Source organism: Castor canadensis, chromosome 2 (assembly GCF_047511655.1).
Source record: "Castor canadensis chromosome 2, mCasCan1.hap1v2, whole genome shotgun sequence".
Lineage (NCBI taxonomy): Eukaryota > Metazoa > Chordata > Mammalia > Rodentia > Castoridae > Castor > Castor canadensis.
Window position 1 is genome coordinate 81,773,854 of NC_133387.1, and position 23,358 is coordinate 81,797,211.

The following is a 23,358-nucleotide window of genomic DNA, read 5'->3' on the forward strand; positions in this document are numbered from 1 at the left end:
TCCATCCTTAGAAGGGCAGTTGACAGACCCTTCCCTAATGCCTGGCAGCCTAGGGCAGGGAACTGTAAGCCAAGCAGCCCCTTCTTTGACAGCTGGCCAAACTCCCTCAGGGCAACCTGGCTGCTTTACACACTTCATGATCACTTTGAGAACACTCCAGCAAACTGCAAGTGACTACTACAACTAGGACTTCAGCTTCAGGACTTCTTCAGGTCATGACTACTCCAGAAAACTTGTGCTATTCTTGAAAGCCATCTCTTCAAGACAAGCCTGGATGAACTCTAAATGATCTTGTTTACCCTGTAGGATGAGCCTGGAGGGAAGACTGTCCCCCAGCAGCTCAGCAGAAAGCTTGTGATTGGTGCAGTGTAAGGCCTGTGACTGGTGGAACTGGAAGCTATGCTAGAATATTGAAACTATAATCCTTCATTTGCATACCACACCCCTTTTCTGGTTATGCAACCAAGTTGTTTGACTCACTTTTCCAGCCAATGGGGAGACACCCTCCTATGCTACCTCCTGGTGTTGGAACATTAGGCCCAATAAAAGGCTTCTGTGAGTGGTCTTTTCTTGCCTACTTGTGACCTTTGCCATTGGTAGAATGGGCTGAGCTGGTAACACTAAGAGGAGGTGGCAGCAACAGGCCATAGTAGTGGTAGCAGCAACACAAAAGTAGCAGTAAGAAGGTGGATGAAGAATTCCAGAGTGACCAGGGCAGAAACAGTGGAGAACAGAGGCAGCGGAGGTGATGGATTACAGAAGTATAGAGAAGGCAAGAGAAGGTGAAGAATCGAAGATGAGAGACTGCAGCCTCAGTCAGCAGAAGAATTCCAGGGAGCTGCAGCTGCCAAGCTGTAAGAATCAAGAGTGCAGAATCCAAGGCCTGAGAGCTGTAATTCTAGCTGCTCATAGGAGCTGAGGGTCCTGACACTCAAGACCTGGGAGCCGTAACACTGCCATAGCCTGCTGCCACCAACACTAGCTGCTGCTACAAGCCATGAATTGCTGGTTACTGAGCATGAGGCTCCTGACAGTCAAAGCCAGGAGCAATAAGCCTGGGCACCTAGAGCTATAAGGATCCAGCTTCTAGAGCTTGGAGCCATAAGGCTAGTCCTCAGGACCTAGAGCTGAGGCAGGGTAGATCGGGGAAAATGGGGCATGGGAAACAGCAGCCAGGGATCAATCAGAGATTAACACTATATTAATAAATGGCTTGATTAAAAATATACAGGCACTAATTCCTTTGCTTTGAGCCTTATATCCCCTCAACAAGCTACAACATTTAGTAAAAAAGAAAAAAACAATAGAAAAAAAGCAGTTTTCTTTCTATGACCTTACCCACTTATCCAAATAGCGTTTTCTGGGAACTAAGCAAGGATATCCTAAGGAAAGATATATATCCTGGGAAAAACATTGGGAAAATGGCTCCTCTGGGCACAAAAAGTGTTTTACAAAGTAAAAATACTTTTTGCAAAGATGAAAACCTATCTTAAAGGGAACATCTGGCAGGATTCAACTTTTGTTTTCAGGGATGCTCAGACATTTATGTCATAATGACCCAAGATGAATAAGTGGACCAACCTTGAAATCTTTGGGTCCAACAGATAAAACAGTGTAACAGAAAAAATGATTAAACTTACCAGGTGTCAAAACAAAAGAGAGCACTTTTCCTAAGGTAAAATCGAGCCAAATCCCCAATGTACTTCTCACCATAAATACCCTTGATGTACAGCACTCATTGCACCTGTTATCAAATGTGCCAGGACCCATGTATGGGCTATGTACTATATTTCTATCTTTCCCTTACTTTTCTTTACTAATGAATTTTCTTGGGCTCTACTTCAATGTGTCCTAATTTTTTTTTTTGCAACAACTTCACAAACCTTGTATACAAGGATCAGATGGAGACCCCCTCACTTTTGGAGACCTCCTACCTAGAGTGTCATCAATTCTGTTAACAGAACCATAAGATTGAGGCTATTAGTTCAGTGTATAGAGCTTTGGCACACAAAGCCCACAACTGCCAACATCAAGGAAGCTGTGCTTTGCCTATTCATGACTTCCATATAGATAGAGTAAAGGAAACCCAGACCCCTGAGGTAATACTCTCACTTCCCACCTTCCCTCAGTCATATTCAGAAGGCATACTTGGAAGCTGAAGGAGAGGATGCTGAGGCCCCGGGGGTAGGAACAGGATAGCCTTTGTGTCACTGAAGGAGTTGTGCTAGTGAAATTTACCCACTTTCCCCCATCTCCAACTGCCCCTGCCCGTGGTTGATCAAAGAAAGATGAGCTGAGGGCACAGTGACCCCAGACATGGTTCCCTGGTTTTGCAGAACCACACAGCTGAGTGTAAGAATCCCTGAAGTGACCGGAAGCTTATACTTTGGGCCATCTGCCTTGAGTGATACCTGGGGCCATACTATTAGGACTCATCAAACTGTAACCATACTTCCTGATGGACACTTCCAGATAGAAATTAGATGACTGCTGATGTTTTAGATGTGGAAGAGTGTAAGAATCTGCTTAGGTAAGGTCTTTTCTGTCAAAGAATTTAATCAGTAATAACCACCTTATTAACTTGCTTCCCCATATACTCACTTCATGGACTCTGTTTACCTGATAAAAGTTTCTATTAAGAACAAAATGGTTGTTATCCTCAGCTGGGCCAGGGCAAACAGACAAAAAAAAAAAAAATAGAATTCAACTAGATGCCTTGGTTCCAGAGCTGATAACCTAAACAGTTATTGCTTACCTGAACTTTTAAACTTTTTTGTTCCCAAAGCCCCCTCCCAACCTGGCCCCTTTCTAATTAGCCAATCGCATAGACTGTGAACCCTAAACCTGCCCAATCCCGGGGCAGGGGAGGGACAGCATTGCATTAGAGATAAAGCCTGGGCAGACTTCCTGCCCAGTGTGCTTGCTTACCAGACTTTCTGGTGTGTATTCTTCTGCAGAAGTAAATTTTGCCTTGCCTATTAACTTCTGAGTTGTGTTGTCTCTCTTGTGACACTCCAATATCTTAAAGCTATTTCTAATAAAGAGAGTGAGAATGGACCTAAGAAATGTTCTAATTGATGTGACTCTACAGGCATGATTGATTTCTTTTAAAGGGAGCTAAAATACAAGGGGGGAAATGTTTTACTGACTATATTTTTTTTCTTAAAAAATTGAACTGCAAAAAAAAAAAAGAAAAAGAAGAAAACTCAGAATAGTGGCACACTCTTGTGATCCTAGCACTTGGGAAGCAGAGGCAAGAGGATCAAGAGAATCAAGAGTTTAAGGTAAGCCTGGGCTATATAGTGAGTTCAAAGCCAGTCTGGGCCCTGAGCAGGGAAATAAAAGAGTCTCTGGCCCTAACCCTGCAAGACTCCAAGCCTATTACCTGATACAAGTATCAGGTTCCTATAAGCTACATCATAGGAACTCACTGTAGCTACCAATGGGCATCTTATTACTCTTTTCACATCCTCCCTTGCTGTGTCAGATGAACTTTACATAAGAGGCAACTCAGAAGCATACATTCAAAGGAGGGTGGTGGTCAGGAACAAAAGGGGAAGCCCAAGTAGAAAGAACCAGGGCTCTTCAACAAGGCCCAGCAGAACTCAAAGATAATTCTCTAGTGCCTTCCAAAAAATGGTCTCTGTTTGTGGATCAATGGGCTCCACTGTTGAGATTATTTCTAAATATTTATAAGTTCCAGTCTGGCTTGTAGGTGGTAAGCTACCATTCTAGGACCCAAGTTTGGAGTTTAACGTGGAAAGATCAGTGAATGATTAGCCTAATAGGCCAAAGTTTGGCTGACCATCAGTATATGTTTATAACAGCTCTTGGCTATTCTCCCCAAAGTCTGATAAAGCAAACTAGACATGGATGATCTGGTAGTATAAAACAGCCCATGTTTATGCAATAGTTATTGGGAGAAAAGGGAGGAGGGGGTTCTGATCAATATCAAGTTTGAATACTACATAACAATGAGAATTTTATTAATCAACTGCAGAACATCAAGCAGGCTTACATGGTGTTGGGGCATGATACTCAGCAGGTCAGGCCAAGGTAGATCTCTGTATATCCAAAGAGCAAAGTGGTGGTGCAGAATAAGGACAAAATGAATGCAATTAGGTCAATATTTGACTTTTGGAATTTCAGAATGAAAGAACAGAAAAAAAAGGAAAGAAACAGAAGGCAATAAGTATGTAGCTAGGTACACAGAGTGAGAGATCAGTAAATTGAAAGAGATGTACAGATAGACAAAGAAATCAGTCTAGAACTGAAAGGCAAAAATATCAAGAATCAAAGAACCCACTGAGTAGCTAACTTAACAAGTTAAGTGGTACCACCTTCATGAAATTCCAAATCATCATGAAATTTCAGAACATAAGAAGATCCTAAAACTTTACAGAAAGAATATATCACAAGTATCAGAATTACATCTAATTTCTCAGCATGTAAAATGTATCTAGAAGAAAATGGAGCAATATTTCCAAAGTACAGAAAGAAAATGATCTTCAGTTACAATTAAACAGCCTACAAAACTAGTAATGCAGTGTAAATAAAAAATAAATCCACTGCTTTATCCATGCAAATTTTACTTCCCATATACTAAATATATTATATATAATAATTCATATTGGAGTAAGACAGAAGACTCTAAAAAGGAGGTCACTAGGGAAAAGGGGAAATTTGAAACTCTAAATGATCAGTTGGAACATTTGGGGAAGACAGAGGCTAACATATCCTCTTTAAAGGAAGAGATGAAGCAATTGCAAACTTGAACAGAAACACAAAGCTGTATCACAAAGAAACTATGATATTTTTAGCGTTATTGCATATGTATGGATTGCTTATTCGACTAAAAATAATGATAAAAGCATATTGAGACATTGAAAGAGAAAAATAGTGTTAAGAAGATTACAATTTAATCTGCCAAGGAAGAAGCTATTAGATAATGTCTAAAATTGAATAAATCAAGAGACATCAATGTAAGCATATTATTTTTGAATATTAAAATTACTAACAGAATCACAGCTAAAAAGAATTAAAGTACAGATAACTCTGGGGATTGAGAAGAATGGAAAAGTAGTACAAGGGACAGGTTGTTTTTATTCTAATCTTTCAAAAATACTACCAGGAACACACTTAGTTGTGCAGCACCTGAAGCTCATACAATATGGTGGGTTCAGAGTCCTTTTTAAACAAAAGAATAAAACAAATTATAAACATAACTACAAAAGTGAACATTTAGAATTAAAAATCCAACCAAATTACACATTTTAAAAGAATTTAAAATTTAAAAAGAACCACAAAATGCAGTAAAAATATACTTTTATTAACTGCTTGACACTCCTATAATGCATTTTCTGGTATCTTTTGGATGCATACTTTTAATTGCCTCTTCATTTAGAATATGAAAATAATATAACACCATTTCCCTTAGAGGGAACAAAAAGATAATTCAGTCTTTCTTTAGCATGAACACATTCTTTTTTATATTGGCAACTTAGAGAAATTTCTTTTATCTTTATAAACTTTAAATTACTAGACTTTATGACAAAATCTGGGAAAGCTGAACTCTCTCTAAAGTATGAACAGAAAATTTTAGGGAATTAAAAAATTTTGGTGCAGTGACTAATCTTCAGTACTCTGAATTGAAGATACTTATAAGCCAATTTGTTACCCATGTTAAGCTGTCGTATTATGCATTGATGTCGTGATTCATCATGACAGATGAGATAGTCCATTTTGGCCAGGCATGAATGAGTACCTAGCCCAGTTTATAATTTACACAGATGCCATACTAATAAAAGGGGAAATAGACCAAAAGGAAATAATAATCATCAATCTGTACGCACCCAATGTCAACGCACCCAATTTCATCAAACATACCCTGAAAGACCTAAAAGCATATATAAACGCCAACACAGTGGTTGTGGGAGACTTTAACACTCCATTATCATCAATAGATAGGTCATCCAAACAAAAACTCAATAAAGAAATCCAAGATCTAAAATATGCAATAGATCAAGTGGACCTAGTAGATGTCTATAGAACATTTCATCCAACCTCTACACAATATACATTCTTCTCAGCAGCCCATGGAACCTTCTCCAAAATAGATCATATCCTAGGGCACAAAGCAAGCCTCAGCAAATATAAGAAAATAGAAATAATACCGTGCATACTATCTGACCACAATGCAGTAAAAGTAGAACTCAACAACAAAAGTAAAGACAAAAAACATGCAAACAGCTGGAAACTAAATAACTCATTACTTAATGAAGAATGGATCATCGATGCAATAAAAGAGGAAATTAAAAAGTTCCTAGAAGTCAATGAAAATGAAAACACAACCTACCGGAACCTATGGGACACAGCTAAGGCAGTCTTGAGAGGAAAGTTTATAGCCATGAGTGCATATATTAAAAAGATTGAAAGATCCCAAATCAATGACCTAATGATACATCTCAAACTCCTAGAAAAACAAGAACAAGCAAATCCCAAAACAAATAGAAGGAGAGAAATAATAAAAATAAGAGCTGAAATCAACGAAATAGAAACCAAAAAAACCATACAAAGAATTAATGAAACAAAAAGTTGGTTCTTTGAAAAAATAAACAAGATCGATAGACCCCTGGCAAACCTGACTAAAATGAGGAGAGAAAAAACCCAAATTAGTAGAATCAGGAATGCAAAAGGGGAGATAACAACAAACACCATGGAAGTCCAGGAAATCATCAGAGACTACTTTGAGAACCTATATTCAAATAAATTTGAAAATCTCAAAGAAATGGACAGATTTCTAGATACATATGATCATCCAAAACTGAACCAAGAGGAAATTAATCACCTGAATAGACCTATAACACAAAATGAAATTGAAGCAGCAATCAAGAGTCTCCCCAAAAAGAAAAGCCCAGGACCTGATGGATTCTCTGCTGAATTCTATCAGCCCTTTAAAGAAGAACTGATACCAACCCTCCTTAAACTGTTCCATGAAATAGAAAGGGAAGGAAAACTGCCAAACACATTTTATGAAGCCAGTATTACACTTATCCCAAAACCAGGCAAAGACACCTCCAAAAAGGAGAACTATAGGCCAATCTCCTTAATGAACATTGATGCAAAAATCCTCAACAAAATAATGGCAAACCGAATTCAGCAACACATCAAAAAGATTATCCACCACGACCAGGTAGGCTTCATCCCAGGGATGCAGGGGTGGTTCAACATACGAAAATCAATAAATGTAATAAACCACATTAACAGAAGCAAAGACAAAAACCACTTGATCATCTCAATAGATGCAGAAAAAGCCTTTGATAAGATCCAACATCATTTCATGATAAAAGCTCTAAGAAAACTAGGAATAGAAGGAAAGTTCCTCAACATTATAAAAGCTATATATGACAAACCTACAGCCAGCATTATACTTAACGGAGAAAAATTAAAACCGTTCCCTCTAAAATCAGGAACCAGACAAGGATGCCCACTATCTCCACTCCTATTCAACATAGTACTGGAATTCCTAGCCAGAGCAATTAGGCAAGAAGAAGGAATAAAAGGAATACAAATAGGTAAAGAAACTGTCAAAATATCCCTATTTGCAGACGACATGATCCTATACCTTAAAGACCCAAAAAACTCTACTCAGAAGCTTCTAGACATCATCAATAGCTATAGCAAAGTAGCAGGATATAAAATCAACATAGAAAAATCATTAGCATTTCTATACACTAACAATGAGCAAACGGAAAAAGAATGTATGAAAACAATTCCATTTACAATAGCCTCAAAAAAAATCAAATACCTAGGTGTAAACCTAACAAAAGATGTGAAAGACCTCTACAAGGAAAACTATACACTTCTGAAGAAAGAGATTGAGGAAGACTATAGAAAGTGGAGAGATCTCCCATGCTCATGGATTGGTAGAATCAACATAGTAAAAATGTCGATACTCCCCAAAGTAATCTACATGTTTAATGCAATTCCCATCAAAATTCCAATGACATTCATTAAAGAGATTGAAAAATCTACTGTGAAATTTATATGGAAACACAAGAGGCCACGAATAGCCAAGGCAATACTCAGTCAAAAGAACAATGCAGGAGGTATCACAATACCTGACTTCAAACTATATTACAAAGCAATAACAATAAAAACAGCATGGTACTGGCACAAAAACAGACATGAAGACCAGTGGAACAGAATAGAGGATCCAGATATGAAGCCACACAACTATGAGCAACTTATCTTTGACAAAGGAGCTAAAAATATACGATGGAGAAATAGCAGCCTCTTCAACAAAAACTGCTGGGAAAACTGGTTAGCAGTCTGCAAAAAACTGAAACTAGATCCATGTATATCACCCTATACCAAGATTAACTCAAAATGGTTTGAGGATCTTAATATCAGACCCCAAACTCTTAAGTTGATACAAGAAAGAGTAGGAAATACTCTGGAGTTAGTAGGTATAGGTAAGAACTTTCTCAATGAAACCCCAGCAGCACAGCAACTAAGAGATAGCATAGATAAATGGGACCTCATAAAACTAAAAAGCTTCTGTTCATCAAAAGAAATGGTCTCTAAACTGAAGAGAACACCCACAGAGTGGGAGAAAATATTTGCCAATTATACATCAGACAAAGGACTGATAACCAGAATATACAGGGAACTTAAAAAACTAAATTCTCCCAAAACTAATGAACCAATAAAGAAATGGGCATGTGAACTAAACAGAACTTTCTCAAAAGAAGAAATTCAAATGGCCAGAAAACACATGAAAAAATGCTCACCATCTCTAGCAATAAAGGAAATGCAAATTAAAACCACACTAAGATTCCACCTCACCCCTGTTAGAATAGCCATCATCAGCAACACCACCAACAACAGGTGTTGGCGAGGATGCGGGGAAAAAGGAACCCTTTTACACTGTTGGTGGGAATGTAGACTAGTACAACCACTCTGGAAAAAAATTTGGAGGCTACCTAAAAAGATGGACATCGATCTACCATTTGATCCAGCAATACCACTCTTGGGGATATACCCAAAAGACTGTTACTCCAGAGGCACCTGCACATCCATGTTTATTGCGGCACTATTCACAATAGCCAAGTTATGGAAACAGCCAAGATGTCCCAGCACTGACGAATGGATTAAGAAAATGTGGTATCTATACACAATGGAATTTTATGCAGCCATGAAGAAGAACGAAATGTTATCATTCGCTGGTAAATGGATGGAATTGGAGAACATCATTCTGAGTGAGGTTAGCCTGGCTCAAAAGACCAAAAATCGTATGTTCTCCCTCATATGTGGACATTAGATCAAGGGCAAACACAACAAGGGGATTGGACTATGAGCACATGATAAAAGCGAGAGCACACAAGGGAGGGGTGAGGATAGGTAAGACACCTAAAAAACTAGCTAGCATTTGTTGCCCTTAACGCAGAGAAACTAAAGCAGATACCTTAAAGCAACTGAGGCCAATAGGAAAAGGGGACCAGGAACTAGAGAAAAGGTTAGATCAAAAAGAATTAACCTAGAAGGTAACACCCACACACAGGAAATCAATGTGAGTCAACGCCCTGTATAGCTATCCTTATCTCAACCAGCAAAACCCCTTGTTCCTTCCTATTATTGCTTATACTCTCTCTACAACAAAATTAGAGATAAGGGCAAAATAGTTTCTGCTGGGTATTGAGGGGGGGAGCGGGAGGGGGTGGAGTGGGTGGTAAGGGAGGGGGTGGGGGCAGGGGGGAGAAATGAACCAAGCCTTGTATGCACATATGAATAATAAAAGAAAAATGAAAAAAAAAATAATAATTTACACAGATGGAGGATTTCTGTAGACTAGTTTCTGCTCTGCAAATTTCAAACCCTGTTTCTCCTCTCTTACTCACACGCTTCAAATGCTGTGAGAATTGAATGCATTTAGATAGCAATAGGACCTCTAGCTCTAAATACCACACACATCACAAAACACAGGGATTAGAAACAGTATTTTTATTAACTAAGTGCCTGGCACATCTCTACACTGCATTTTCTGGTATTTTGTGCCACTCCTAGGTGACTTGGCACAATGAACAGAAGTGTTTCTGAAAGCCACTCTTATTCCAATACAGCCACCAATAACTTTACAATATGTGGACATGACTGCAAACCACATAAATATATCACACTCTTTGTTTTCTGTTACTAATAATACAATTCCACAGACTGGGTAAGTTATAATGAAAAGAGGTTAATTTTGACTCATGGTTCTGGTCCAAGGTTGAGGGACCACATCTGCTGATGGCCTTCTTGGCCCATTCCCAAGATGGCGCAGGGCATCACACACAGAGAGATAGTGCATGAAACACCTAGTTGAATGTTTTGTAACAGATCCACTCTCAAGCTATCCCATTAACTCACAGTCTATTAACCCATCAATTACAGAAATGGATTAACTCATTCATTAGGGCAAAATCTGTGTCTTTTAAGATCCCATCTGGTCCCATTTCTTAATATATCATAATGGAAATTAAATATGCTTAATTTCAACATGCATTTTGTAAGATACAAGCCATATTCAAACCATATCACCCACTAAGCCCAAACAAAATATGTAACAAACTCATCATCCCTTTGGTGAAAGCATATGTAGTAAGGTATTGGAACTTCTGAAGAATGGAGAACTAAAAGCCAAATATAGCCTCTGAGGCATAGATGGTTCATTGTCCTGATTTCCTTTCTTCTGGTCTGAAATTGAAGAGAAGTCCCACTTTTATTGTTGGTTTCAGTTGTCTCTTTTCATAAAGAAGCACCTTGTTTGGATCCAAGTAAAACCCAATTCTACAAAATGCTAGTCTGTGAGCATGACAGGATAGTTGTCGTTTTCAATCTACTGCAAGTGATCTTGAACCCCACCTGAAGCCAAGAACACCATGCTGTTAGGCTCTCCTCTCTGCTGTGCTGATAGCCTGGTCTCCAAAGGCATAATGTAAAGTCCTGTAGGCATTTTGCTCTTGTAGTGTGGCATTCATTTTCTATCACTTCTTTCAGAATGCTTTCCTTACATCAAGATCTTCCTCCAAGGGCTAGAGGCATGGCTCAAACAGTAGAGTACCTGCCAAGCAAGTAGAGAACCCTGAGTTCAAATCCCAGTACAGCAAAATAATAGTAATAAATAGTAACCATCATCATCTTCCTCTATAATTAAGGCTATTCTTTTGCATACTGTGTGTGTGTGTGTGTGTGTGTGTGTGTGTGTGTGTGTACTTAGAATTGAACTTAAGGTCGCATGCCTGCTACCCAAGTACTCTACTACTTGAGCCATGCCCCCAGTGTTCTTTGTGTTTTGTTTGTTTTTCAGATAGGGTATTGCACATTTTGTGAGGGCCAGCCTCAGACCACAATCCTCCTATCTCTGCCTCCTGAGTAGCTGGAATTATTGCAGTATGTCACCATGCCCAGTTTTTTTGTTTTTTTTTTTTTTGAGATAGGGCTTCACTAACTTTCTCCCCAGCTGACCTCAAACCATTATTATCTTATCTCTGCCATTACTTGGCTTCTTAAGATCACTAGTCTCTTACTCATGTTTGGGATTTTATGTTACACAATTTTCTAAAACTCTTGATTTCAATAATTACAGTCTGGCAAGAAGTTACAAAAATAGGACAGAGAGGCCAGATGCACCTTCACTCAGCCTCCCTGATGAGAGCACCTTGTGCACTTAGGGTCTCTAGTATATTATAAAAACCAGGAAATTGACAGTGCCACATTTACCAGACATTTTCGTGGAGAAAATTACACAAACTTGGGAGCACGGTATGCATTTACCACAGGAGAAGGTGAATGAGAGGAAGTTGGTGACATGGGCTGATGTGTGTTTATGTGCACTATGCATTACTCATGGGTCACGACTTTTAGCAAGGTGATGTTTACTGGGCTCTTCTGATGACACTAGAAAAAAGTATAGTCATCTTATCTCATCCTCATGACAGGGGTAACAAGGAAGGCTAATTTCCAAGAAATGTGGGGACCCTTCATCGGGTGACTCTAGCTGGAGGAGTGCCTGGTGGCACTGCCAAGTTTGCTTCAGAGCTGCAGTGTATTCTAAGATCCCTCCTGCCACGCCTACTCTTCTTCCTTCCCTCTCTCCTACACTTGGGGTTGGATCTGCAATAGAATCTGATGGTTCTCCCAGCCTTTTCTGGGTCTTTCCACATTTTCTGTCACTGATCTTTCCCCTGACAATTTTCTTGTATGTTTAATTCTGCCCTGATATCTTCTTTTTGGGGCATTCAGACTAACACAATTTGCTGGTTTACTCCCCTGTTTATCTAAATGTATGACCAAATTCAAACATTGCAGTCACATGTGAGACCAGAAGAGACTACCATTTTTTGTCCTCTTCATAATGTTTGACATTCTTTCCCTTTAATCTCTTCTGTCTCATAAATTAAGCCCATATGAGCTGATACAGATGCTTCTTGCTGGCTTCCATAAGAAACCCAAATACACTAAGCAGAGCATAAGTTTGGGGTCTCTCTTGTCCATTTGTGGGTCTTAGGATGTGAAGTCACATCTTAGTCAGCTTAGGGGGCATGTCTCAGCCATTTCACTAGTTTCAATCCCATGACCTCTTTCCTGGAGGAGGTCTCCTTCACCCTGGCCAAGTGACCTCCATACCACACTGGGAAGTCTAGTTTAGTCTTATGCTTTCTTCCTCCCTAGTGTCCTTCCCTGAAATGGCAAAAAATAAACACACAGGAATAAATTACTACATAGGTATTGCCAGTGAGTAGAAAAAGAAATGGCCAGAAGTAAACATAAGAAGTTACCACACTGCCACTCAGTTTTCTGTCCCTCCATTCCCTTACTCCATCCTATCTATCAAGGTTCTTCCCTTGTGTCACCAAAGGTCACCTTGCAGAGCTCAGAGGAAGAAGACAGCTAGCACCACTGGATTCTTTACATATGCCATCTCTTTCAGCCACCCTGTGAGTCTTTATCCTTACCTATTTTTAACCCTATTTTACAGATGAGGTAAGTGGGGTTTTGAGAGGGAAAGTAACTTGCTGAAGGTCACATAACTAATAAGAGGTAGAGGCACAATTAGCATCCAGGTTTCCTCTGGTTAATCTAAACAGCCACACCAGGTTTCTGTGCTTTAAAACCCACTCTGGCCATGCTTTGCTCATAAGGTCGCTGCCTCCATAGCTCCATTATCCTTTGACACTACTTTATGTTCACACCACAGCTCTCTACCAGACCCTGTGCAAATTGCTTGACATGTGATGTTAGGGTGTTACTCACTAGCTTCTGAAACCTGTAAACCCAAAATCTCAGTGGCTTAACACAATAAAAGTTTATATCTCACTTGGTCAGAAAGGTATCTGGAAAAATTCCTTTCATCTTGTGGTTCCATTATCTCCTAGAACCTTGGAATCCTTTGCTGGTTTTTCTACAGGAGAAAAAGAGCCCTAGAGAATCACATGGGAAGTCTTCATGACCAAGTTTAAAAAACAGCATTCTTTACTGTTTTCTCTGTGTACCATTGGCCAGAACCCAGTCACATGGCCTTCAGAGCTACAAGGTATATTGGGAAATATAGTCTAGTTGTGATGCCTAGAAAGAAAGAGGGAACCCATTCTGGTGAGCATCTAGTGTATCAATTCTTTTCTGCTTCAATGTCTTAATTAACTCCTTCACAACAGTCTTTTAGGGTAGGCACTATTTTAAGTCCTTTTTATAGATAATGAAACTGGGTACCAAACCCTGACATAACTTGCCCAGAACTATATACTGAGTTTCAGATCCCAGATCTAAGCCAGGCAGTTCAGCTCTGCCTTTCAACATCTGCATTAACATTGTCTCTTTAAACAACATTTCCCCCATAAGTAGTAGCTAAAATGCACTAATATACACATAAACCTATTTTATTTATTGGACTACTTACTCTTTTGGTCTTTAATTTTTGTAGCTCTTTATATATTCCAGATATAAATCCTTTATTGATAAATAATGGGCAAAGATTTTCTCCCATTCTGTAGGTTTTCTTCTGATTCTAATAATTATTTCCTTTCCTGTGTAGAAGCTTTTTAATTTGACACAACCTCATTTTTCAATTCTTGTTCTTATTTTCTAAGCAATTGAGGTTCTATTTAGAAAAGTGTTACCTGTATCTATATCTTCAAGGCTTTTCCTTATGTTTTCCTCTAGCAGTTTCAAAGCTTCTAGTCTTACATTAAGCTCTTTGATCCATTTGGAACTAATTTCTGTACAGGGTGAGAGATAGGGGTCTAGTTTCAGTCTTCTATATATAGATATCCAGTTCTTCCAGTACCATTTGTTAAAGAGGTTATCTTTTCTCCAACATAGGTTTTGGTTTTTTTGGGTTTTTTTTTTTTTTTTTTGGCACCTCTGTCAAAAATCAGATGGCTGTAGCTATGTGGGCTTATTTCTGGATCTTCTATTCTATTCCAATAAGCAAATAAATTGAAAGACACTTTTCTAAAGAAGAAGTTCAAATGGCTAATAAATCCATGAAGAAATATTCAACATCCTTGGCCATAAAAAATGCAAATTAAAACATCATTGAGATTCCATCTCATCCCAGACAGAATGGTTACCATCAAGAAAACTAACAACAACAAATTCTGGTGAGGATGCAGAAGGAAAAAAAGGCCCTTACACACTGTTGGTGGGAATGTAGAAATTGGCATGGAGAAAGGAGAGGGTTAAGGGAGTTGTGCATATGGCTGAAGAACTGTATAAACATGTATGAAAGTACAACAGTGAAAGCTGTTGAAATTTTTTGAAATGGGGGTAAGGGGAATGAAGAAGGAAGGATAGAGGGAGTAAATTAGATTGAGGTATATTGTATGTATGTATGGAAATATTACAATGAAACCACTTTGTACAACTAATATATCCTAATAAAAATGAGAAAAAAAGACCACAATTAACTTCTTTTCATCTCCCTCTCCCCAGAAACAACTCACCTAAGCTTTTCGAATAATACATGTCTTTATTTGGAAGAGATATCTTAAAAATTACCTATCCTACCCATCAATTTACAGATGAGGAAAGTGAAGTACAGAGAATGGACCTGTCCAACAGAGCCAGAACCCAAATTCATTTTTCAGATTGCTATTCTAGTGCTTTTCCCACTATGTCCTGGCAATCCCCCCCAAGCTCTCTTTGTGTTGTGACCATTTGGGGGGCACTGATGGACAAGGTCATACTCGGTAGTGTGAACTGAAGTTCTCTAAAGAGGCCACATCTATGTTGAAGATTTTGCAGACTGATTTATTAGAACTTCCTGACTGTGGAGAGATGGAATGTTGCAGACAGCCAAAATTATCATGCGCTATCTTTAGTCTCCTAATAGCCATTTACTAGCAACTGCTCCATCTGACCTAACATCTTTGTGACTATTAGGTAAAATATTTGGAATATATTGTTAAACTTAACAGACCATTAGCTTCTACCAACCCTAAAGCTAAGAACATTATAACATCTGAAACTGATAGGAGAGATTTCCCTGCTGTTTTAACTTGCTTACCCTATGTCCCCACCAATTTACTGGAAAATACATTGATTTATGATTTTCTAAGAAAGGATTTATTTTAGTATAGTAGGATAAAGTAAGGAAAAAATAATGGGAAAGGGAAGAAACATTTCCTGTGTGGGAAGCAGGAAATAGGAATAATGCCTTAAAAAAGTGATTTATGATTTTCTTTTGTTCTTTGCCTATAAAAGTTCAGGTGACCTCTTCCACAGTGGAACATGTCATTCAGGCTAAATTCAGTCCATGTTCTTGGGTCATGGTCACTCATACTTGGCTCAGAATAAACTCGTATTCCCTTTGGAACAAGAGCTGTGTTTTGTGTTGATAGTTTTGGTGACCCAACATGAGGCTCCAGGGATGATCCATTTGCACCAGAGGAGTCACCCAGATTTGCAGCAGGTGCCAGCATGGGCCCTTTGTATCCATTGTCCATTTGGTCTCCTCAGGTAGATATTGGTGAGTCCTTCCTGGGTCTCACACCTCCCTTTGTTGATAGTCCATTGGCTTATTCTGACCTGGTTGTTATACTGCATATTCTCTTTATGGTTTAAGAATATTTGCCAGAATCTTTGTTTGCTAACCTTCAGTCTTTTTCTCTTGCCACCCATCCAATATCTAACTTTGTGTTTTTTCTTTTATGTCTTTTTCTCTGTTTTTTTATGTCATTTCTAAAATATAGAAATTCTATGGGTACTCATCACAAAGTCACCAAGATTAGAGGCACCTGTTAACTCCAACCCAATAGGGTGGAGATGTCAGGGGTAACTACCCAGGATGTGCAAAAGCCACATCAGGAAGCCCCAAACAACTTAACTTGTTCCTGCATCAGAGGCATCCTTAATTGGCTTACCAGAGAAGATACACAGAAGGGTGATTACCCATTATCTGGAACCCCTCACATTCCCATGACCTTACAGGGTAAACCAGAGACACAATGGGAGGTGTTAACCTTGGGGTAAAACCCAATGAGCTACTCCTATAAGTGGCACACAAATCCCATCCCACACCAGAATACCACCAGCCAGCATGGAAGGCTGCCATTTTCAGGAAGAAAGGTACCTCTACTAAAATGGGAGATGGACATTTGAGGAAGGAGGAAGTGTTGGATGAAAAACCGCCATGTGGTACTCCAACTGGTTTTATGTTTGGTAATTATGGTAATTCAACTTGCAAGTATTTGAAAAAATGGGGAAACTTAACTAAATGTAATGTGGCTTTGCATTTCCCTCAATGGGGAACATATGATATACCTAAATTGGTTCTCCTGCACACTGAACTTGAAATTGTAGGCAATAAAACAAAATATGATGAGTGGGAAGCCTATTTTAACTGGAATTTAGAAGCATTTAGAAGAAAAGATGATGCAATTGCTAAATTACAAGAAATTAATGAGAGTTTGGGAAACTGTGCCAGAATTGGAAGAAGGATTTGAAGGACGGGAAATTAATAACAAAATTGTGGAGATTGTGCCAGAACTAAAGATGACTTCTGGGGAATCTTCCTTTTCTCAAGCCCCTGCTCCTGTCTATCCTTTTCTGCTTTTACCTACTCCACCAGAAAAACCTGAGCTTTTCCTCCTTCATCACCCTCTCCTTCTAATCTCTTCTCTAGTAATTGCCAAGAAGGAACAAAATTCTTGATCAAAGCAAAGATTATTATGGCCCCTTTCAGACAAAGCCTAGAGGGAAAGGAGATCCTGATACTATCTACACTCTTTGGACAAAAACTGAGCTGAAAACTTTGATTATGGGGTTTCCTGATCTCTATCAGGACCATCTAGGATTTGCTGAGTTATTTCGGATCACCCTATTGACCTATGAACCAGGGTTTTCTGATTCATATCAAGTTATTTAATTATTGACTTCAGGAAGCAAGGCAAAGGAATAGTTTTGTTTGGCAGACTGGAGAAAGCCCACCAAGGACTTTAACAGAATAAACTTTAAAGCTCACAATGTCTGCTGAGAAAAAGGAGATTGCCACTGTGCTGCAATACCAAAATATTCTCATGGATTATTGATTGGATCAAAACACAGCAATGTAAGATAAGACCAGGAGAAGCTGTAAAACATATAAACAACACTCAGGAATTCCCCCCAGGAAACTAAGGATCACAGAAATGAAGCCTTATGAAATTCTGGGAATTGACCATTTTGGTTGAATGAAATAATGCAGGTGCTCTTGTTAACTTAGTAGACCAAATTGCAAGGACTATTATAACAAAAGAAAAAGATATTGCTCCCAATATTATGAACTTACAGTTAAAACAGCTAAACTCTCAGGTGAGGGGACCTACTAACTCCTGACCTGCGAAAAACAAAGTTATTTGTAACTGTTGTTAAAACCAGACCATTTCAAGAGAGATTTAAAGAAACTCAAATGAGTGCTGTCCCAAAGGGGACAACGATCTCAGAGAAGTCAGAAGTCAAGGATAGAATTGGGCTGTTCTGAGAGAATTCTGGGAGTTTTTCCTTTTCTCCTTACTAACTCACCCCTTAGGAGAAAGGGAAATAAATATTAACCAAGAGGAAACAAAAGCCCCATAGATCTAGGTACAACACTTCCTGTTTTAAAACCCAACATGTTTCAAAACTCCCTCCCTCAAAGTAAATAGAAAATGCAAATGGTGGAAATTTCTAACCTACCTATCATGCCCTAAAGATAAGCCCCATTAAATGCCAATAAGGAGAATCTTTAAGTACATATTTTCTAGTTGTATTTAGCATCCCTATTCATACATTAGGATGTAACATTCTGGAAGCACAAAATACTCATGCCATCTTCTCTCAAAAGGGAGAGACGATCTTGAACATAGACGATAGTAAAAACATCTAATTACCCAGCTTTGCTATATCTTATAAAGAAACCAGAAAGGATCTCACAGGGACAGAATCTTTTTTCACACATACCAGAGAAACTCTGGGAAAAATCCTCAGCAGACATAGGGTGGATAAGATCAGCCAACCCCACTGAGATAACAATAGATAAAACCAAACCCTTGTCAATATAAAACAAGGCTCTCTGAGGCAAGACTCCCCAATGGGAATCGAGCCCACTGTACAAGAACACCTAGCAAAAGGGCTTATATCCCTTGTACCAGCCTTTGCAATAACCTAGCATTACCCTTAAGGAAGCCAAATGGAAGAAGATGGAGATGTGTGCGAGATCTCCTCTCCACCCAGGGGCGTTGAACCCCCATACGCTGTCGCTCATATTTTCCTAAATACAGTCTATTTTTCAGTAATAGATCTTTATAGTGCCTTTTTTAGTTGCATCAAACAGCTAGTGTTTGTTCACTTTAACATGGGAAGAAGAAAAGCAATGTACTTGGACTTGTGATGCCACAGGGATCCACTGGAAGTCCCACATATTTACCTGAAATTCTAAAAGCTGACTTACAGGCTTTATAATTTTTTCAATGAGTCTGCTTTAATTCAATATGTGGACAACCTACTTTCCTGAGACCTCATCTGATGCTTGCCTCAAAGACATGAGTTTCTTATCACAGCAACTAGCCAAGAAAGACCATAAAGTATCCAAAGATAAAATGCAACTTTATTGTCAGGAGGTTAAATACTTAGGTCCTATTGTGAATCCTTCAGAATTCCTTATAAATCCTGACCATACCTCTGCTATTAGGAATTTTCCTAATCCCATAGCCTATCACTCCTCACCCCAAATATCAATGGACTTCCTAGGACTAATTGGCTATTGCCAAAATTGAATTCCAAATTATTTGTTAATTGCCCAATCACTATATAAGAAACTAAAGAAAGACCAACCAGATGCCATACAATTAGGCCTGAGAAGATAGCAATTAAGGCTTTAAAGACATCATTAAACCAAGCTCCTGTTTTAGGGCACCCAAATTATAATCTCCTCTTTCTCTTTTTCATGAGAAGGAAGGAAATCCATTGGGAGTACTGACTCAAAAGCCTGAGAAAGGCATGGGGCACTGGTGTACTTCAGTCCCCAGTTAAACCCAGGAGCCACAGAATATCCTCCTCCATCTCCACTGCTGCTGTGCTACACAAACAGCTGAGGAACTCATCTTTGGGTCTCCTTTAAATGGAATAGCACGCAGGTACCCCACTCCATGGAACTTTTACTAAATTCACATTACACCCAAGATTACTTTTTTTTTGTGGGACTGGGGTTTGAACTCAGGGCTTTGCACTTGCAAAGCTGGAGCTCTACCACTGGAGCCACACCTCCTGTCCATTTTGCTCTGGTTATTTTGGAGATGGGGGGGTCTCTTGATCTGTTTGTCTGGGCTGGCATTGAACCTCAATCTTCCCAATCTCAGCCTCCCAAGTAGTTAGGATTTCTGGTGTGAGCCACCAGTGCCCAGAAGGTATCTGATGTCTTATGAGCTACGTTTGCTTTCCTCTCCAGAGACTTCCCTCTTAATCTAGCTCCTGTACTTCCTTTACCAGATGAACTACATGGGGAGAAGCAGGACTGTGCTCAAGTAGCACATACTTGCCTTTCCCCTAGAAGGGACCTATTGGAAACCCCCATTGAAAATGTAGAGTTAGTTTTGCGTAAGAACTGATAGTTCTTATTTGTGAGATAGTTACTTCAAATCTTGATATAATTGAGAATGCTTATTTGCTAGGATTAAATCTTCTCAAATAGCTGAACTTATAGTCCTAACTAGGACATGCCATTTAGCAAAAACCAAAACAGCTCATATTTACACAGATAGTCTCTATGTATCAGGAGTAGTTCATAACTGGTATGTTGTGGAAACAAAGAGGATTTCTACCTTCTTCTGGCCAACCTATTTAAAATAGTCCACAGGTCTCAGAATTGTTAGATGTTATACATTTGTCCAAACAATTAGCTATTATTAAAAATCCCAGGACATTCTAAGGTAAATACTGATGATGCAGAAAGATAGAAATTTGGGTGATGAAGCAGCAAAAGCAGCAGCACTGTATTGAACTGTATGTCCTGAAAGAATCTGTCCTGCTCCCTGTATCAACTCTGTCATTATCCTCCTTCAGGTGCACCAGATGGTGCCACAATGAGAAAAAGACGTCTGGCAAAAAAAAAAAAAAAAAAGGGGGGGGAGTGATTGTAAATTCAATTCACAAAAGAATTTTTGATTTGGGACCCAATAAAAAGCCCATACTATCCCTAAGTGCCCACTACTTCTTCTGGTGTACATAAGTAACTTAACTAATTGGGCACCAGGCAAAATAATCTCTCCAGATAAACCTCCCTGACAAGAGCATATATTCAAGGTGCTCCATTTGTCTCAAACATAATCTAAAACACAACTTCATGGATCACAAGGACATTTTACTTTATGGAATAGGCCATTTAAAACCCACCCATTAGATTTCATCCAAATGCCTCTGTCACAAGGATATAAATATGTCTTAGTACTAGTTTATGTGTTTTCCCATTGGGTTGAAACTTACCCTGTTGGAAAGTCACCACCCTAGCAGTAAGAAAAATTCTAGTAGAGACAATTCTTCCTCCTCAGAGGCATTCCTGCTGAATTGCATAGTGACCATGGAACACATTTTACCGGACAAGTTTTAAATCTATTTGTAAAATTTGGCCTATTGTACAGCACTTTCATTGTCCCTAGCATCCTCAGTCCTCTGGATTGGTTGAATGAAAGAATGAATGCGTGGCACTATAAAAAAAAAAAAAAACTGACAAAACCAAATGAAGCTTTCTGGCTTCCTTGGCCAAATGTAGTTCCATTATTCTTCTAAATCAAAGATCTACCCATTCTGGAAAACTGGGTGTCCTTTGAGAATGGAAGATTGTATGACCGGATAAACTGAGTGATATTCATCTTTGACTATGTCCACAATTAAGAACCCGAAGTAAATAACCCCCAAGCCCTTCTAACAACATGTCTACTCTCACTCTTTGGGAACATATTTCTTAAATACTTTTATATAGAAATCTTTTAGAAATTGCCAGAAGTATTTGGAATTTACCTTGGTATATTTTCTTAAGTGATAAGAATACTGTTGATCTAGGTGACTTTGGTAAAAGTACAAATGATGATGACATTGTATCCTCTTATTAATTATATTTTTTGTTATAACTGTTTGCTTACTCACACCTCCTACATGTCAAACCAACTCTTCATGTTTGGAAGGTTTAAAATTTTTTACCAGCCCTGGAAAATAATTCTCTCATTACTCTGTATAATTTAAAGAAAAATTTCAGATTTTAGAATAGTAAAGCCCTATTTTAAGTCTGCCAAAAGGAACTCTCTTTTGGGAGAATCTCTATTTTATATGCAAAACCCCTGTGGCCAAAACAACAGAACTTCTTCCTACTAAGGAAAAGGGAGGACTACTAACTGAGTCTAACTAACTGGATTACTGTTTTGCTGTTGATGTTGGAGATGATGTGATAGAACAAATTCCTGGATGTAATGGGCTGCAGTTGCCGGTGTTTCCTGCCATAGCGTAACCTATCCTGATGACCATCTGCTCTGTAAATGCGGCTAGATACTCTCCTTTATCAACCACATGAATTCCAATTAATAGGAATAATTTGGTGGAGTCAAATTCCCAATGATGTAACCACAACCATCGGGCCTGGAAGGCTCTGGTAGATCTCATGAAATACTCAAGAGTTCTGCCTACCTCAGAGTAACTTCCACTCTCTTCACGCCTATAAGGAACACCTAAAAATCTTGACTTTTTATCCCAATTGTATAAAAACAATTTGTCTCCAGCAGCAACTGCAGTCACAGCAGGCTTATCAAAATTGGACACACCGCTCCCACAGTGGCATTGGTGATGCTGTGGCGGTGGCAGTGGGCTGGCTGCCATGCAGCATGTCTCATCCTAGAACTACTGAGGCAGGCTGGACCTACTGCTGTGCCACAGGTCCTTTGGGATCAAATCATGAGCTTGGGCTTCATTCAGATGTGGTGGAATATGCCAAGGAAAAACTGGGGAGCTTCATCAAAAATAGTGCTAGCTTTGGTAATCAGCCCGAGATCTAGACCACCCATCTAGGATGGATGCTACAGGGCAAGGCTAGGTCACCCTGATCTCCCTGCAGCTTATCTAAAAAATGACATGGTCAAGTTGGTAAAGTCCCTGCTGTAAACGAAATCATCTGTACATCTCAAGATGAAGACATTCCAACATGCACCCATAAAGAAAACCACTGCTAAGATTGGAGTTCTGTGAACCTGTATTTGTGGCTGGTAAATTGCCTCCAGATAGCATCTGACAGTCATCAGTATGATTGTATTTATGGTGGAGCTGGAGTCCAGAAAGACCATGAAAACTACACAAAAATCTTACTAAAAGTTGAATCTATACTGGTTATGCCTATAGAGGATCAGTTAACAGAAATTCTGAGAACTGCACAAAACATATCCTTGCTGTTTCATTTGCTCCACATGCACGACCAATTAAGAATGATAGTGGCGAACTGGATTCTGTGGGACTCCCCCATTGTGCTGTCAGGAATCTATAGGACATGGCATATATTTACATGTGATCTACACCTAGAAATTTCATAAATGATAAGATTCAGGCCACTGGGATTCCTCAAAAGGTGCCACTCAAGAGAAAAAGAAAGTGAGTTAAACAGAGTTAACACTTATGTATTTGTGGGTAACCAGCTTATTTCTTAGCCTCTAGTCAGTGAAAAGGATTAAAAAAAGGAAGAAGATAGCAAAGAAGAGGAAGAGGAAGAGCACAATAAAGCCTTGAAGCCAGAGGAGCCTCCTCAAAACTTCAGAGAGAAAAATCATGAAGCTGCCCCTCCTTGAATCTTTAAAAGCTTGCTTGACATATTTTAAAGACAAATAA

At 39.0% G+C, this 23,358-nt stretch overlaps 1 pseudogene; it reads left to right on the plus strand.

Moving 5' to 3' along the window:
* The first annotated feature begins 796 nt into the window (after positions 1 to 796).
* On the plus strand, positions 797 to 23,358 carry LOC141416846 (protein-L-isoaspartate O-methyltransferase domain-containing protein 1-like; annotated as a pseudogene).